This window comes from Pogona vitticeps, chromosome 2 (genome assembly GCF_051106095.1).
Source record: "Pogona vitticeps strain Pit_001003342236 chromosome 2, PviZW2.1, whole genome shotgun sequence".
In the NCBI taxonomy this organism is placed as follows: domain Eukaryota; kingdom Metazoa; phylum Chordata; class Lepidosauria; order Squamata; family Agamidae; genus Pogona; species Pogona vitticeps.
In genome coordinates, this window is record NC_135784.1 from 273,368,581 (window position 1) to 273,387,988 (window position 19,408).

Consider the following 19,408-nt stretch of genomic DNA (forward strand, 5'->3'; position numbering starts at 1 on the left):
TTTAGGCTAGCTGTTTGGTGAAAGAAGTAAGCCTTTCTTAGTAGTCAGTCAAAGAATGAAGCCATCCACAATTTAACAGGAACTCAGAGCTATGTAAATCAAAGACATATGGGGAAGTGTTAATTCCTGGAAACACAGCAGTAAATCTATAGCAATGAAAAATGACTGAGCAGTTACAAAAGTTATAATCCATGAAAGGGACTTTTCTTACTATGTGGGGGGAGCTATACTCAGTGACTCTTAGTGCTGTAAACTTCCAAGGTTCCATGGCTTTCCAGAAACAAAAAAATCCATTTAATCTTCCACAGAGTTATCCGAGTGTAGCTGGAAGTTTTAGTAGGTCCTCTTCTATATACATTATTATAAGCTTCTGCTTGTTGTTATTGACAACAAGCAGCTTCAAGGTGATGGTTCTAACCTATAAAGCCCTAAATGGTTTGGGACCTCAGTCTCTGGCAGAACCCCTACTTCCAACAGGATCTGTCCATCCTACAAGAACATCTCAATCCAGCTGGCTGAGGATGTTAACCCCAAGAGAGGCCCAGGGGGGAGAAGACGAGGAACTGAGCCTTCTTGGTGGTTGCTCCTTGGCTGTGGAATGACCTTCCCCTTGCAATTCACTTGGCCCCTTCAATGGTGATAATTTACAAGTCATTAAAATGTGGTTATTTTTAATAATGGGTATAGAAACAATATATCTCAAAACTGTAAACTGGAGTTTTGCTTTTGAAGGATTGGATATATTCCCATTTACTCTGTACTTGTGATGCAATCCAAGGCATGCTTCAGCCACAAAGAATAGGACTATGTGCTGTAGAAAGCTAAAGCACATTTTCTGCTAGTGAGACAGTGGCCAAGTTAGAAAATATGACACAGAAAAACACACAGAATTTTGCTGACTGTAATGATCCAGCTATCTTTGTGTCCTGTATCAGAATGGCCAAACAAAGACATTCAAGAGTGCCACATGCAATGCAAGAAGGCAACAGCTTTCCTATCATGTTGCTCCACAGCTGATGGTATTTACTGGACTACCATATTGATTGGCATACCCCTCTGTAACAGCTATTGATAAATAGCGCTCGAACAAGTGCATTGTTTGCAGTAGAATGGGGACATTTTGGCTCTCTCTCCTCCAGAGCAGCTGTTATCTGAGCCAGACAATTCTAGCTCCTGGAACATGTTTTTAAGGTACGCAGAGGGAGCCTGGAGAAAACAGGATTGGCTGCCCCTCCCAATTGTGGTATTAGAAGATATAGCTACTCATGGAAGCACACTATACTCTCTAAAAATTTATCAACTTTCCTTATACAGTCTTCTCTAGACGTGAATATCACCACATTCTGGAACAATTAATTCCATCAAATCACTATGCTTTGTGTACTTATCAATCTTTCCTTCACCATCACTTAGTTTCATGGAGCGATCCTAATTCCAAGGATCGAGGGAGAAGGAAAAAAGATTCTATGAACTTTCGATACACAGCTTGATTGTTCTCCATCATGTCCCCAGGTAGCTGCGTTTTCTCAAAGTGGAGTTCCTGGCATTTATTGGAATAAAGAGGCAGAAACTGACAATGAGAGAGAGAGAGAAAGAGAGGGAATTTGGGGAGCTATTTTAGATTTTTTGTTTGACAGAGAGATCTGTCTTTAGGTTACTATTCTAACAAGAGCAAACACCCTTTCCTCTTCTGAATTTTGCTGCTACCAGCACAGTTTTCACTTCCCTTTTTTCCAGTTGCCAGCTACAAGTATTCATAAATAATGACTCACATATTCAGCTTCCTAATAAGATTTTAACTTTAAAACAATAGCTTTGAAAACAATGTACAGTATTTAATCAATGGTTTAGAATAATCTGAGGGGAGACACAATCTACTGAAATGTTTTACTTTGCAAGGTTCATTGACATAGATGGGAGCTGTACAAGAGGACAAAACTTTTCATTCTTTTTCCAGGTGAAAAGTATTTTCAATTAATTCCTAATGAGAATCTTCAACCCAGATGTGAGGGGTGAGCTCCAACTGTCCCCAGTGGGCTGTCAGCTCTGGCCCCATGCCCCCTGGCAGACTTCACAGAGATCTGGTGACAGGGCATCCTGAAGGGATTGAGAGTGAGAGCAAAGCACCAGGTTGGGTGAAGGTGGCAGAGGCTGATGACCCACACCTGTAGCAGGACCTGGGCCTAAAGAAGGAGCAGAAGGGAGATGAGTTTCAGTCTCATACTTGTCACCTTATCGAGATTCTGATGGAGAGGAGCAGGCTGAGGCTGCAGAAGAACTGGTGCCCATTTTCTATATCCTCAGGGAAGATTGGGCACAGGAGGTCCATGGGAACACAGGAGCCTGTAATGACCTGCCATTGTCTGCCCTCTTTAAAGAGTGTCAGCTGGCTGGAGTTAGGGTGGAAAAGTAGACTCCAGGCAGACTGTACCAGTCCAGGAATGGGAACTTAGCCCCTGGTGATGTCAGGAAGATGTTATTAACTACCCCCCCCCCCAGTGGACTATTGGGATGGGTAGAACCAGATGTCCACCCATCCTGTGTCTACCTACCTAAATAAAGACCAGTGCAAGTAGCGGTGAGAATCTAGACTTCATGGAGCCCATGGATGAGAAGATCCTTTGGGGAGAGAATGGTCTGGATACTAACCTCTGGCCATTCTTTGGCAAAACCCATGCCTCAACACAACCAGCCTTTCCCAAAGGGTAGAGTTTATTGCTTCAACTGTCCCCAGTGGGCTGTCTAATTGCCAAATTACCATGTACTTGCCTGCAGATATCTTACATTACTTAATTCCTCCGCCTACCACAGGTTTGGTTATACCTGTATACTGAATACTTTACCACACAATTTGCCTTGAAAATTCATTACCATTGTTAACAATGCAATTGTCATCTTCTGTATCCCATTTTGCTTCATCCCCATCCAGACAACCAGGTTCACAACATACAGTATATAAACTTGTTTTGAAGAAGTGGCTCACAGTTCATGAAAACTCTATTGAGTTTGGCCATTGGGATGCTTTAAGTGAGGAGGAATTAAAGAACTGCTTAATGAGGGTGAAAGAGGAGAGTGCAAAAAACGATCTGAAGCTCCATGTCAAAAAAACTAAGATCATGGCCACTGGTCCCATCACCTCCTCGCAAATAGAAGGGGAAGATATTGAGGCATGACAGATATTATTTTCTTGGGCTCCATGATCACTGCAGATGGTGACAGCAGCCACGAAATTAAAAGACGTCTGCTTCTCGGGAGGAAAGCGATGACAAACCTAGACAGCATCTTAAAAAGCAGAGACATTACCTTGCCAACGAAAGTCTGCATAGTCAAAGCTATGGTTTTTCCTGTCGTGATGTATGGAAGTGAGAGCTGGACCATAAAGAAAGCTGACCGCCGAAGAATTGATGCTTTTGAATTGTGGTGCTGGAGGAGTCCCCTGGACTGCAAGGAGAACAAACCTATCCATTTTGAAGGAAATCAACTCTGAGTGCTCACTGGAAGGACAGATCCTGAAGCTGAGGCTCCAATACTTTGGCCATCTCGTGAGAAAAGACCCTGATGTTAGGAAAGTGTGAAGGAAAGAGGAGAAGGGGACGACAGAGAATGAGATGGTTGGACAGTGTCACTGAAGCAACCAACATGAATTTGACCCAGCTCTGGGAGGCAGTGGAAGACAGGAGGGCCTGGTGTGCTCTGCTCCATGGGGTCATGAAGAGTCGGACAGAACTAAATGACCAAACAACAACAACAATGTTTAGATATCAAGATACAAAATGTGCCAGTGGAATTTTTTTTAAAATCTTGGAGCAAAGAAGTAGAAAACATTTATTTGATTAACTGCACATATGGCTTTATTTGGTGGACATTTTACTACCCAAAAATACATTTGAAAGTCTCCCAGAATGTTGTGTCAATTTCTTCTTATGTTAAGGTTAAACCTAGTAAATCAGATTTAAGTAAATTCTTCTAATCTAACTAAGAGACAACAGTAGTTTTGGTTGTTGTCGTGTTCTGAAGGTTGTTCTTCCTAATGTTTTGCCAGTCTCTGTGGCCAGCATCTTCAGAGGACAGGAGTCAGAAATGCTAACAGGCCAAAGAGCCCGAAAAACCCACAACAACCATCAGATCCCAGCTGTGAAAGCCTTCAAGAATACAACAGTAGTTTTGTTTGCTTTGGCTGGAGCACACAGTGGGATAAAAATAAAGTCATTGTGCTCAGGTGTGAGGTTATAGGAGGACTTAGAAAACAGCAAGTTTTCAGAAAAATGTCTCACATTCAATGACACTTCAACATGCTCTTCTTCCCCTCTGTTTATACACTTTTCTTAAGAGAGTGTATCCAGAATGTAACTGGGTTACATTGAGTATGGGAATAAAGAAGAACAATCAATAATAAATACTGCAAATTTCGTCTTCACTTTTTTTAAAAAATTGTTTTACAACAGTAACAGTGGAGAGATTTACCTCATTCTTAGGAGGATCTCAAAGGTTGCTACCCCATAATGAGGAGAAACATTATTAAAAACTGGTTAATCAGACTCAACCTACACATTGGCAAGGAAAAAAAAGCCATCATGGTGGCTGAAATCACATTAGTGTTCAAGAGATGCACCTGAGGTAATTTTTGTATCTGAGAAATCAGGTTTCAAAGGAAGAACATGCTTATGCCCTGCCTACCGGTCACTGAACAAAGCCAGCCAATTTGCAAATTATAGGACAATCACGAACAATATGCGCTTGAGGAATTTCCTTCTGTAATCACAGGTTATCTGAAACGTATAATCACAGGTTGTCTGAAGAGTATAGTTTTATATATTGTCTTGTAAAAACTGGTTTACAATGGGTGCTGAAACCACTTCCTTACACGTCTTCCATTGTGTGAAGTATGGTGAATTTTATTCTCTGTTGCTGTTTTTTGTCATTTATCTCCACCTTCCTTTCAGTGAGCCCAAGGCTCTAATGTCTAGCTCCTTTATCCTCATAACAACTTTATGAGTCAAGTCAAGCAGAGAGAAATGAACTGTCACAAGGTCACCTAATGACAATCAGAGATCACTGGGGAACTAGAACCTGACTCTCTGAAGAACCACTGCATGCAAGCCATAATCCTATTAGCATCTGTGTAAGGTCTGCAAAACTTGCTATGGTTACTGTGCCTAATTGGTAAGATGCTGGGTCACTGTGTGTGACCAAGACATGCCTTGGCACCTCGGCAATTAGTCACAGCACATTACCCTGACTACAGAAATGCTAACATGATTCTGGTCACTGTTTCTTCATGTCTCTCTAATGAAGCAAGCTTATGGGTGGAGCAAATGGTATGAGGCGTTCCCACTCATTTGTATGTAATTTGACCAGGAGAGTGGATGATAATTGGATGGAAAATATGTGTGCAAAAGGAACACTTGATTGCTTTATTCACAGCATAGAGAAGCAAGTCTCTCCACACTGCCACAGAGGGTAAAACATGCATAATTAAGCCAAGCAAGATTAAAGAAAAAGGGAGAAATAGGGGTTACAAAGTGTTGTCCTGGGATAGGCTTGAAGACCCAAGCTAAGTAAAACACACAAGAATATACAAACAGAGGTTTATTCTAATTGCTGTTACATATCTCTAAATTACTTCCAATTTATGGTGACTATGAATTAGTGATCTCTGGTATTAACGGTCAAAGTCATGTCTTGAAAGCTAAAAGTCATGGCTCCATTTATTCAGTCAACCGATCTCATTTCCTTCCTCTTCTTTCCTTGTTACCTTCAACTTTTTCAGGATGATTTCCATCCTTTAAATCTTTTCTTCCCATAATACTGTCAATGTATGACAATCTCAGAGCACGTTCAGTCAGGCATTTGTCCAACTGCTTGGTGTGTTGTGGGAGTCTATTATTTTGCTGCATTTTCCAGCAACCACATGACAAGTGGACCAATTTGCCCCAAGAGCAGCCCAAGCTGCACCATTTTGAGCCCCTGTCAGGGGCTTCTACTTTTTCCGTGTGGGTTGCTGTGCTATAGTTTAATCCAGTACCAGTGTGTGCAACCCAGCCCTTCGCCTCTTCAATTGCAAAATAAATCTACTCCTTAGTTCCTCACTGGAAAAAAAGTGGCAGGGGAGTGCTCTCCCCACCCACTCCACCTTTTGAAAGGAAATCCCCCTGCATCTCCAAGAGGGAACTTCCTTCACTTCAAAGGGCAGGAGCCAACAGACCTGTCCACTAGAAGTCAAGCTCATCTGATCTCTGGGATAAATATTGGCAATATTTCTGTGCTGCCCAACCCCATCGAACAATTGTTTAACAATGGAAGTGTGAAAGAGCCAAATCCACAGCATGCTCACTTGAAATTAAAGTCTCACATGGGATAAGTCCTCTTCTGCTGCTCCAGAACCTTAGCTGGAAGCCCTTGGGAGAGAACAAGGAGAGATTGGGTTGAGAGCAAGTTGTGAAGCAAGCCCATGAGCCTTGGAAGTGCCAGAAGAGAGGAGATATGCCATCTGAAAGTGAGGATCATGCCAAATGGCACGTCACTCCTTCTCCTCTGTCTCAAGCCACCCTATTTTGACTACAGTAGTCCATAACAAAAGGGCCAGTGCAGTCACATCTTCAGTTTAGTAAATTTTACTTCTAGAGAGAGTTCAGGTCTGTTTTAACTTAGAATCCACTCATTTGTCTTTCTTGCCTTCCATGGTATCTGTAAATCTCTCTGACACCATATTTTGAATGAATAGATTTTTTTTCCTGGCTCCTTTTTTCATTGTCTAGCTTTCACAGCTGTGCACATTGTGTAGTCTATCTTTGCCTTGGTCTCCTAGTGTGAAATCCTTACACCTGAGGATCATTTTTTGTTCTTTCATACTGTCCTTTCAAGTCTGTCTTCTGATTTTGTGATTGCAATCTCCACTCTAATGGATTCAAACTAATGACTGAACCAAGGTATTGAAATTTTCTGTTTCAGTTTCTTCATTACCCATTAGTTTTATGCAGCCCTTTTGTAGTCATGACTTTTGTCTCTTTAATGTTCAGCTGAAATCCTGTTTTTATTCTTTCTTCTTTCACATTCATCAGTAGTTATTTCAAGGCATTGCTTGTCTTGCATGCAATTTATGCCGGACCACAAGTACAAAACAAGATCTAGCAAATGGCCAAGATTGAATTAGCCCCCTTCTGGTCAAAACTTTGTTGTTGTTTAATCATTTAGTCGTGTCCGACTCTTCATGACCCCATGGACCAGAGCACGCCAGGCCCTCCTGTCTTCCACTGCCTCCTGGAGTTGGGTCAAATGCATGTTGGTAGCTTTGATGGCACTGTCCAACCATCTCATCCTCCGTTGTCCCCTTCTCCTCTTGCCAAAATTAGTGTAATTATATAAATGTTTTAATTTGTCTTTAATTTTACCTATATTTCATAGAGATCCATAATTTTAAATTGTGCAATGTTCTGACATGAAGAAAGGAAGAAAGGAGGAAAGGAAGAAAGGAAGAAAGGAAGGAAGGAAGGAAGAAAGAAAGCATTGCTACTTTTTGCCAGTACTACCTGCATGTCTTCAATTATGGAGGTTTTTGTCCATCAGTTTTCACTTTCCCTCAGCTTTCCATATGATCTGTTTTGCATATCGACATAACAGACAAGGAAATAAAATACGCCCTTGTCTGACATCTTGGCTTAGGGGAAACCAATCTGTTTCTCCTTAGTCTGTCGTAACAGTAGCTTCTTGTCCACAGTACAGTATGCATCAAGATATGCATTTTTTAGCATAACCCATAGCGTTTCACAATCAAAGGCTTTGCTATAATCTATAAAGCCTAGGGTGCTCTTCTTCTGCCTTTATTCTAATACCTCATAGCTGACTCCCAGACATCTGATGGATAAAAAAAGAGAAGAGTTTGAAATGCTTTGTCAGGTGGTTTCTGTGAACTTCAGGCAGCTGAGGCATCATTTGGGGAAATCAAATGTCATGGTAACAGAGGTCTGCTAAAATGGTGATTCTTCCCTTCCCCTTTCCTCTGGAGTGCTCTACACTGCCCAAAAGCTTTTTTCCAGTGTTATGGGAAAGCACCCTGGGGCTTCCAGGGAAAAGGGTTCCCCCATCCCCTTTCAGCTGACAAAAGCAGTTCTACCAGAGGGGAAAAAAAACACCAGAGTTGTAACTAGCCATTTTAGCACCCAGGGACTGGCTGCGCTATTGGTTACATTTGGGTCACATGACATTGGCCAACACAGGAAGAGGACAGGAATCCAGAGGAAGGGCACATTGGTTCTTGTGTTTCCTTCTGCTGGAGAGGTGCGCACTGGACGTGGTGCACATATTTGAGGCAGGCAGTTTCATAACCTTCCAGCAGCATGGGGTTGTGCCCTTTTATCATCAGCTTTTTGCCCCTTATAAACTTTGGCACCCTGGGTCAAAAACCCAGGTTGCCTCCGCAGATGATAGCTTTGCATGATGCTGCTAAGATCCACCTCAGGTTCCCAAATGTGTATAGCATGTAGAAAATACTTATCAACCCATATAATATTGTGAGAAGCACAGAGCTGTGTAGTATAACAGCAGTCTTGATAATGGATCCATAAAATTCATTTTTGCTCTTCAGGTCAGATGCTCTCACAAGCCATGTTTATCCCCCCCTCACATACACAAGAACACACAGGTGGATGGTTGTTTGTTTAGTAACGTATCTACGAACTCTATTCTACATGAGAGATCATCCAGACATTACTTATTTGTACTGAGCCTACCTATTTTTTGCTTTTCTTTCATCATATTGTAATGAGAAATAACTAAGATGTCTGTAGCAGGGGACAGAGCATGTTTTCACTCACCTGCGTATGTAAAAAGAACAACCCACACTCAGCTCTGCCAGAAAACTATGTGTCAAGATCAGACTGAAAGGAAACCCGCTTATGCTGCATCTCCTTGCTGAGTTGCCCTCATAAATCAGAATCACTCTCACCTTTCCTGATGGCTTCTCAAAGTCAAAAGAGAAGAAGGAACACACTTAACTTGATTCATTATTCGGAAGACTGCCAATTTCCCATGGATTTCCAGTGTCCTACAAGTGTAAGACAAGAAGAGGCTATTTTGCTTTCTACACAATTATTTCCATAAATCATTGCTGATTAACTTATCAGAAATGTTGCTGAACTCAGCTGCTCGCTCGTTCTCTTTTGGAACCACCTTACATGGCTTAAAGGACAGCAGCCTTCAGGTCTCTGTGTTCAGACCTATGGATTTTTATCTCATTTGTTTCCCCAGCAGCACCTTCCATTATAAAATCTGTTTTACACTTTCCATGCTTTCACACCAGACTCTAGACTCTAAACTGTTTAAAAAAGCAGTTTAGGCACACATGGTAGTGTAACAGAGGAGAGACACAGAAGAGTCTGTTGGGACCTTTTTGCACAGCAGTTATTAGACATTATTAGTTATTGAACAGGGCCAAAATCATTGATAGAACCCCCACCCCCTTGTTTTGGCAGTTGAGGTGATAATGAGGCTCACAAGTTTTACTATGGCTTGTGATATACTGTATTAGCATGGGAAAATCAGGGAATACCAAAAATTGTCACGTTGAGGCTGCATACAATCATCTTCTTTTAATGGAATTCCTGCTTTACTTGCTCCGTTTATGGGAGCACATCTCTCTGTAAAATTATTTTCATTTTTTTAAAATTAAAATGAAATTGTATTCATTTGGCTGGGATTGTCTTATTAAAATGTTTTGCAAGATAAAACTTGCAAAACACATTACTCAGAGCTGAGATTCCCTGAGTTGAATGGGACTTAATCTTTGTAAACGTATATTAGGTTGCAGTAATAGCTCATAAATTAATATAGTTGGATCTCTCTATCTGTGAGGAATTGGTTCCATGATCTACTGTGGATGTCTGAAACTGCGGATACAAGGGGACCCCATATGCAACATACCAGGGGGTGGGACAAAGGCCACAAGGGGGTGCTTTTGTGTATTGTATACAGGGCTGCGACAAACCACAAATAAGTGAAACAGTGGATACTGATCCTGTGAGGTCCTACAGTAGAGAGACTTTATTACTGCTTTATTCACCCATATTTAATGGAGTTTTTATATACTGAGTGAGGCTCTTGCAGTATGAACAACATAAAAGGAGGCACTATGCTCCACCTGAGGGGCATCACTAAGCACCTTCCATGGGGATTCTAGGGATAGGCATGTCCTAATGAACTCCTGTGCTTCATACTTCAAAATGTACCACCACATTATAAAAGCTAATGTAAGAGAAGTACAACGAGAGCTATAGAGGTGAATTTGGAGGTTATGTTTTGAAAGGTTATGTTTTGGGTTACAGTTCCCAGAATAACAAGTTGGCTAAACTCTGATATGGCAGATTTGGCAGCAGAGCTGATGAGAGAAGCTCCTTCTCCTCTTTCGAGATCTGAAAACAGTCTTCATTTTCTTCCCATTCTTGTTTGGATCAAGTTGTAAGATATATTCTCCTCTTTCTAAGATAGGTGTGGCAATCTTTTGTATGTGTAGACTGAAGACCTCAGGATGCATGCCGATGAGTCTGTACTTAGCAGAACATTATCAGAACCCTTCCTTAGTAAGCTAGAATTTAAGGATGACATTTAGCCTCCTCTGGCAGCCTGCCTCATCTTTTCTGAAAACAGCTGGGGCCTGGCTACACATCCTGTGTATTCTCCTTTGCCTTCCAGCCCAGACTCTTCATATTGCTAGGTCAGAGAGAAAGGGGAATCACTGTGCTGAAGTTGCTAGGCAACCAAAGCAGTCGTCACCAAACACTCAGGACTCAATTTCCAAAAATTCAGCAGCTCCAGAGCAAAAGCTTTCCCAGACGTCTACTTCCTAATTCCAGAAATGTAAAGGCTACTTAACTTGAGGCCAGTCAGCAGTGAAGGGAAGATGTTCACATAGTTAAGAGTGGATCTCTTAGCATTAAAACCTGACCGAGAGAGGAGAGCTTTGGGGATACCCTTGGGTTGCCAGAAAGACAAACAAGTGAGTCCTAGGTCGAATCAAGCCTGAACTATCAGTGGAGGAAAATTTGTTGAAGCTGAGGCACATCATGAGAAGTCAGGATTCTCTGGGAGATATAATAATGCTGGGAAAGGTTGAAGGCAACAGGAAAAGAGGAAGATCAAATACAAGATGGACTGATTTCCTAACAGAAGCCACAGGCTTGAGTTTACGGGAGCCGACTAGGGCTGTTGAGGACAGGACATTGTGGAGATCCCTCATTCATAGGGTCACCATAAGCTGGAGGTGGTTTGACGGCACATAGCAACAACAATAAAGAAATATCCAAGCTCTGGGGGAAAAAAGAGTACAGGTGCTGTGCATGAAATTTCTTCTACCACTTCTTCCATTCAGGCTTCTAAAAACAGTTGCTAGTGGATCACCACGAAATATAAATGACCCAAGATAAATGTTTCAGGGTGCTTTCTTTATAAGGCCCAGTTATAAAGCCAGCTGAAAACTTGGCTATTCAAGCAGGCCTTCCCTTCAGTCAATTCAGTCATTCTTATTTTTCTTCTTTTCTTCTTGCCATCTTGGGACTCTTTGCTTTAAATTAACTGTTAAAATCGTACATTTATATTACATTTTATATCATTTTGTTTTTAATGTAAAACTGTATATTTTAAATTGCTTTTATCTTCTAAGTTGTGAGCTGCCCAGAGTAGACTATGTCTAGATGGGCGGCATATAAATGCAATCAATCAATCAATCAATCAATCAATCAATCAATCAATCAATCAATCAATCAATCAATCAATCAATCAATCAATCAATCAATTATGGACACAATTCAGCAGAATTAGTGATTAGCTAGCTTTCTGTAGCAAATCATGGTGTGTGTGTGTGTGTGTGTGTGTGTGTGTGTGTGTGTGTGTGTGTGTGTGTGTGTGTGTGTGTACACACTTCTCAGATGGCATTCATTTGACCATCTGGTACTCTTTCCATAATTCAAGCAATATCACTGTTTCATAATACACTGCAAAGTAAGTTTGGGCCCCGTTTAAAAACCTTTTCCCCAAGCTGGTGCCCTCCAGATGTATCCAATGACAGTTCCCATCTTTCCTGCTCAATGGCCACACCGTCTGGTGATGAAGGTAGTAGTAGCTCCACATGCCAGCCACATAAAGTTTGACTGGGGGAAAAAAAACAGTGACTTTACTCAAGTCCTTGGGTGTACCTGAAACTCCCTGGGTTTGGACTGGTACGTGGGCAGCCAGATTACAATCCCATATAAACTTTCTACACTAGCCAGTTCTTCTGAAAGCAACCAGATGAATGAGATGACTTAAGAACCCAGATCTGCTCCATCTCTCTCACACAGACACGTATGACAGTCTTTTTCCTTTCTTCCAGCTAGGCAGGAACCGTATCCAAACAGCTGAGCTTCCTCACTACTCCAGCCAACACTTGTTCTCTCCCGCCTTTTCCTTCAAGAGGCTTCTCATGAGCAGAACTGCAGCAAAGCACAGTTTACTTTCATGCCATCCCTTTCAAGTGCTGAGCAAATCTCTAGAAAATTGACTTGCAATCATTTGCAGATAATTTTCCCTCCTGCTGCTTGGCCCTTCAGAATGACTGCTTTCACTAACCCAGACATCATTTTTTAAAGCTACCTTTGCCCGCTTGAGTCGTACCTCCAGGTTACTGTTAAAATAAAACTAATATTTAAAACTACACTTTAATCGTCTTGTTAAATGAAAGAGAACATTGTATAAGCTTAGCGGGGGGGGGGCGGGGGGAGAGAAATGTGAATGCAAGGCTAGAGGGAAAAACAAGGGCAAAAAAAAAAAGCTTTGATCCAACACAGGATTCATGCTCAGCCGGTATAATCAGAACCATATGCAGAAACTACCAGATATTCAGCTGGTCTTTAATTACATAGCATAAAAGTGACTTGACATCACTTGGTGCAGTGGGTCATTTTGCATAAGAGATTAACACTAGTCTCATTAGCATTACAGAAAGGCCTCCATCATTAAAACAAAAACAATCTTGGCATTTTGAGAATTCTAGCCCCCAAAACTTTTCCCATTCCTGGGGTTCACCCTACAGGGCAAGCATAAGCTGCTGAGTATAAAGGATAAAATAGGAGCCACTGCAATTTTCTTATGAAGATTCACGATGCTTTCAATGTTAACTCCTTTATTTGGCAGGATTTCTTAGGAAATAATGCCACCAACAAGCGAAGAGCCCAGAAAATACACCAGACCTTACTTTCGCTAGAAAATTAACTTCTTACCACTGGGCTTTCACACTAAGAGTGATTAAATATTATCAACATATATCCTTCTATCTCAGGTATGGGCACCTATGGGCCGTCAGATGGTTCCAGACTCTAGCTATGGTAATTCATCATCATTGGTTCGGCTGGTTGGGACAGCCCGGAAATGTGGAAGAAACATTTCTGGAAGGCCACAATTGATCATATCTTTTCTGTCTGGTGTTGATTCTGTGTTGTTGTGAACACTGTACAAATGCTTCCCTAGCCCATTCATCTCAGAAAAACCACAGTACTTTAACCTTCACTTTGCTTTCTACCAACTATCAACACATATCATTTGCATAGCAATAGGAAAGCTTTCAAGGCATAATCACAATAAAGGAAGAAAATTATGATGCATTTAGTCTTCCTGGGGACAAACTTTCAAGCTTGAGAATCCACTTGATTTGTTTTCTTAATAATTTTTTCTCTGTTCCTGATAGGACCGCAGTGTTCACCTACTAGTTTCTTGAGGTCCCTCTAGGTTTTACTCATGTGATATTCTCTTGCACCAACAGTATAGATGATGTTCTTCCTATTACAAATTCCGAAATGTTTCAGCATAAACCATTATGTTCTTCTAGTTAACATAAGCTTTGCCTTAATTGTGTGCATTTACAACACCAGGATCTGGACACATCCTTTTTGGGAGACAGGCTGAAATAGTTTGTTGCTAAATATTTTTTTTGCCCCCAGATCACTCTTATTTGGTGTATATTTTCAAATTCTTTTAAGGTTAAAATAAACCAGTGGCTTATTTTGAACAGAGCAGCTCATAGGAAAAACAAATTATTTTCAGATAATGCTCTGTAGAGCATTAACTTTCTAATAAAAGGTGGTATGTTTGACGTGCTGTCAAGTTGGAACCAACTTACAGTGATCTTAATAGGGCTTTCAAGATAAGTGAGATACTTAAGGAGCCATTTTATCAGTATTATCCTCCCCCACCCTATAAGCTTCCATGGACAAATGAGGTTTAAACCTGGTATCCTGAGTTCTAGTCTGTCACCTTGCCCACTACTGAGTATTTTCTTCCCAAGATTTTCTAGCTATAGATTATGTAGAGGTGGGTTAATATTCCCTTCTTCTGGGGCCCTGGGACTGTGCAGCTTGACCAAGGCTATAAGGGCTGGCTCTTCCCTCAGAAGGCATAATGGGGAATCAAACTCCTGCCCTCTGACTCTTGGAAGGAAAGCGACGACAAACATTTTATGTTCGTTTGCGACTAAAACGATTCTGAAATGATGTTGGTGACTGATGGCCAGCATAAAAGGTTCTGATACTTCTCACATAAGTGGCAGGAAAAATCAATAAGCACCACAATAAATAATGATAATAATGATATTCCTGTCACAAGTGAGAGTAAGCCTGTGTAATCTTAAGATTCTCTCCTTTTTAGATGACAGCATCTTAAAAAGCAGGGACATCACCTTGCCAACAAAAGTCTGAATAGTCAAAGCTATGGTTTTTCCTGTAGTGATGTATGAAAGTGAGAGCTGGACCATAAAGAAAGATGATCGCCGAAGAATTGATGCTTTTGAATTGTGGTGTAGAGGAGGCTCTTGAGAGTCCACTGGACTGCAAGGAGAACAAGCCTATCAATTCTAAAAGAAATCAACCCTGAGTGCTCACTGAAAGGACAGATCCTGAAGCTGAGGCTCCAGTACTTTGGCCATCTCATGAGAAAAGAAGACTCCTTGGAAAAGACCTTGATGTTGGGAAAGTGTGAAGGCAAGAGGAGAAGGGGACGAGAGAGGATGAGATGGTTGGACAGTGTCATCGAAGCAACCAACATGAATTTGACACAACGCTGGGAGGCAGTGGAAGATAGGAGGGCCTGGCGTGCTCTGGTCCACGAAGAGTCGGACATGACTAAACGACTAAATTACAACGACTTTTGTGATATCTACCCATGTATAGTTTAAAACAATAATGGCATAATATTTTTATGGCAGATCCTGAAGGAGAAATAGATCTCTAAAACATTTGCCTTGCACAAAATTAAAGTCACTTTGTGATTTTGTGTCACACATGCTTTCTCCACGAGAAATGATAATAAAGTTCAAAAACAGTGTGAATGTCCAACAAACTTCACTTAAAACTTTGCTTTATGTACACTAGTTCAAAATTCAAAAAAATAATTGTGTCATTTTATATGAACAGATCCTGCCCCTCCTCTGTATATCTTTCAAGTATTTGAAAAGTGCTCTCCTATGTCCCATCTGTCTTCTTTTCTCAAGGCTGAGGCTGAAATTCTGAGAGGAAAACAATTTATTCAAAGGTTGGAGGAAGACCCTTTCTTTTTTATGGACAAAAATTGGTTCCCACACCAATTTTGAGACAGATGAGGAAAATTGCTTCCAAACATATTATGTTCGTTTGCAACTAAAACAATTCTGAAATGATGTTACCTTGATTATAAGGAGATTTTGGAAAAGGAGATGGTGACCGATGGCCAGCATAAAAGGTTCTGATACTTCTCACATAAGTGGCAGGAAAAATCAATAAGCATCACAATAAATAATGATAATAATTATATTCCTGTCACAAGTGAGAGTAAGCCTGTGTAGTCTTAAGATTCTCTCTTTTTTTTAGTTGGGCTGTCTGAAAAATATTCTCCTCATTTTTAATTCTTGTAAATGGCTTGGCAAATAGGGGAATGCATTTTGCTTCACTGCTAATTTGATAATGCCTATAGGAAATTTTATTCTCATTTAAAGAAGACACATTGTTTATTCTTCATTTATTGGAAGGGACATCAATAAATACTTGTATACATCTGACATGTATGCTAGTTAAGTGCTTACAAATATGGCAGAGATCCACTCAAAAACTTTAATTGGATCTAGATGGGGTATGTCACATTTTTATTCCATTTAAGGCATAAGTTTTGTTACAACAAAAATCAACTCCCAATGAATTAAATGGGGCTAAATAAGCTTGCCATTTCCTCTGCATTGAAATCACTGAAATGTATGGTGCAGAACTATTTACAAAGTTACAGCTACTGTGAAACCAACTACTTGAACGGTGTAAATGTGTTTTTTGTTGAATGTTTCAGTGGGAGTAAGTAAAGTTGCACATTGATCCACAGCATAAAAGGATAATACTGTATACTAATTCCTAATTGCCTCTACTATCCCTATCTCTATATGTGATTTAGCCCCTAAACCTTATTAGCTGCTATCACATTTCTAGTTTGTGACAAATCTTGCACACATAGGCATAGAAAGAATATTGTTTCCAAATTCACATTTCTATACTTAGATGTCTTACTTTCAAATGTGTTTTGCTTCTTTTTCAGTTCTATATAGTTCCTTTGTATTATGGAAGCTGAAGTATTGTGGAGGTCACACAGTACTATAAAATGTTGCAGCAAATATTAAATTAAATAACTCCCAGGGTCACAAAGAATGTGGAATAATAAATTTAGTATTCCACTTATTTATTATTGCCGTGCACCCCCAGTGTCCCCTGTTTCTTTTCCCACTCACACAGGTTCACCTTTGGACACGACTTGTTCTTTTCACCCCTTTTCGCTGCCACCAGAGGGTATTACCCTCACTGTACCAATTATGAATCTCAGACTATTGCTGCCAAATATAACAAAGTTTATTTATGGTTTGGTAGGTAAATCACAGAAGAAAAATCATGGATGTTCTTTTATTATTCATTCAATAAATGTGGATTTGATTACATGTAAGCTTGGTTGTATTCCTTCACTTTAATCAAGGTCTCAATATATTCTGACTGTCTAGGTATTTCTCATTACTTTTAACTCTTTAATATTCTCTAACACACCAACTTTCCAATATCTTGTCTAAACACTTCACAATCTTCTCCCTCAGAACTGTCTCTCCGAGTTTTGTTGACTCCACCCGTCCTGTCCTGTCATAGGCTCCTGCACTAGAGCTCCACAATGACTGACAGGAGTGATGTGTGGACTGTCCGCCACAATTATTATCCCATTGCCATAATGGGAGTTCCATATAGCAACTATAATCTTTGTTTATTTATATTTATTTATTAATTACATTTATACCCCACCCATCTAGACCGAAGTCTACTCTGGGTGACTAACAATAAAAAATAAAAAAACAATATAATAAAATAATTAATTAAAATAATAAACGAATAAAATAAATAATAAATAAATAAATAATTGAAATCTTGTTAATGTTGGTATTTTTTCTTGCTTCTGCCCAGATTTGAATTGCACCCGCTGGTCTGGTAGCAACCAGCGTTAGACTAAGGTTGACTCAAAACTACTTGCCATGTTCCTGACTCACTCTTGTAGTTTTTTTTTAAAAAGTTCACTATTTATTTATTTATTTATTTATTTATTTATTTATTTATTTATTTATTTATTCATTCATTCATTCATTCATTCATTCATTCATTCATTCATTGGATTTCTATCCCACCCATCTAGATCAAAGGTCTTCTGGGCGGTTTAGAAATTTAAAAACAATAAAACCAAAAACATATATTACAGGTCTAAGATGGCGAAAGTATAAGAAATTAAGATATGGCAGGAGGGAAAGCCTTCACAAATAGCTGGGTATTAAGTTTGTTCCTGAAAACACCCAGAGAGGGAGCCAGGCGGATCTCCACTGGCAAGCTGTTCCAGAGGAGTGGGGCCACTGCTGAGAAGGCCCGGTTCCTCATTCTTTCCTTCCGGACCTTCTTCAGCGTTGGGCTCCTCAGCCACCCGGCTTGGCTGGAATGAGTGATTCTGGCAGAACTGGGTGGGAGAAGGCACTCTGCCAGATATCGAGGTCCTAAACTGTTTAGGGCTTTATATGTAATCGTAAGAACTTTGTAATCAATGGGGAAACGAATGGGGAGCCAATGCAAGGCAGCCAGTGTTGGGGAAATATGTTGGTACCTTTTCACCCCTGTAAGAAGTCTGGCCGCCGCATTTTGTACCATCTGAAGTTTCCGCGTCAGTCTCAAAGGCAGCCCCATATAGAGCACATGACAGTAGTCTAATCTTGAGACTATGAGCGCAAGGACCAAAGTGGTGAGCGCCCCCACATCAAGATAGGAAGCAGCTGGGCAATCCGCTTCTTACAAGTGCCCCATCTCACAGTCTACTGGTCTTCGTGGCTACCCAGAAGCAAACAGAGATTCTGTTGTGTACTATCCATGCTGCTGCTCAACTGTCATCCTGAGTTAACTATGTTGTTCTTGGGGATGGGGTGTGGGGTGGAGTCCTTCAGCTTGTTGTTCTAACAGACTGCATTGATGCTGAGCTTGTTTTCTGAGTGGCTCAAGACTGATGTGTGGATTTGTCCAAAATGGCATTTCAACCCCATCATATTGGATACTTACCAGCTAGTCTCCAGTAGTCCATCCTTGGGTGTTATGGTGGTTTTCAAGTCTTGTGGTTCCTGGATAAAATATATTCTCTAGATCAGTGGTTCTCTGCCTTGAGTCCCCAGATGTTCTTGGACTATAACATCCAGAAGTCCTGAGCAGCACAGCTAGTGATGAAGACTTCTGGGAGTTTTAATTCTAGAACATCTGGGGACCTAAAATTGTAAACCACTTATCTAAATCCATTTCAGGCCTAGCTATAGATTGGAGGCAGCGTCATTCACCTTGATGGATGATTTACAACGGGACCGGGACAAGAATTTTGGAGGGACCTCCCACTGGCTTTTGATCATTAACCACATTATTCTTATGGGCTACTTATCTGAAATGAAACTTGGAGGCATTGTTATGTAGTGGTTTTGATCCACTGAGGAACAAATTCTGAAGGTGATGTTAGGGGCTTCTTGTTGGATACTATGGCCATTGACCTGTGGGGCCTCTCACAGTTCAGTCTTGTCACTCATGCTATTTAACATTTACATGAAACCACTGGATGAGATTGTTGAGACTTCGGTGAAACTATTATGCTGATCACACTCAACTCTATTTATTCATTCCATCTACATCCAAGGAAGCTGATTTAGATCTAAAGCAGTACCTGGTATCAGTAATAGACTGAATAAACAAAATTATGCTTAATCCAGATCAGACTGAGGTGCTCCTGGTCAGTCAAGAGCATGGGTCTCAAACTCAATTTACCTGGGGGCACTGGATTCAGAGGCTGGGTGAGGCTGGGCCGCATCAGATTTTCCACCAAGTGG

The 19,408-nt window shown here is 40.7% G+C and overlaps 1 protein-coding gene and 1 long non-coding RNA gene across 2 annotated transcripts in view; one reads left to right on the forward strand and one right to left on the reverse strand.

Moving 5' to 3' along the window:
• The window catches only part of XRCC4 (X-ray repair cross complementing 4), a 172,498-nt gene that overhangs the window by 12,511 nt on the left and 140,579 nt on the right, over positions 1–19,408 (reverse strand). The window lies entirely within an intron of this gene.
• The window catches only part of LOC144587055 (uncharacterized), a 663,623-nt gene continuing 647,474 nt past the window's right edge, over positions 3,260–19,408 (forward strand). Inside the window, exon 1 of the long non-coding RNA XR_013542221.1 lies at positions 3,260–3,362. This is a non-coding gene — a long non-coding RNA (uncharacterized LOC144587055). The remainder of the gene's footprint in view (positions 3,363–19,408) is intronic.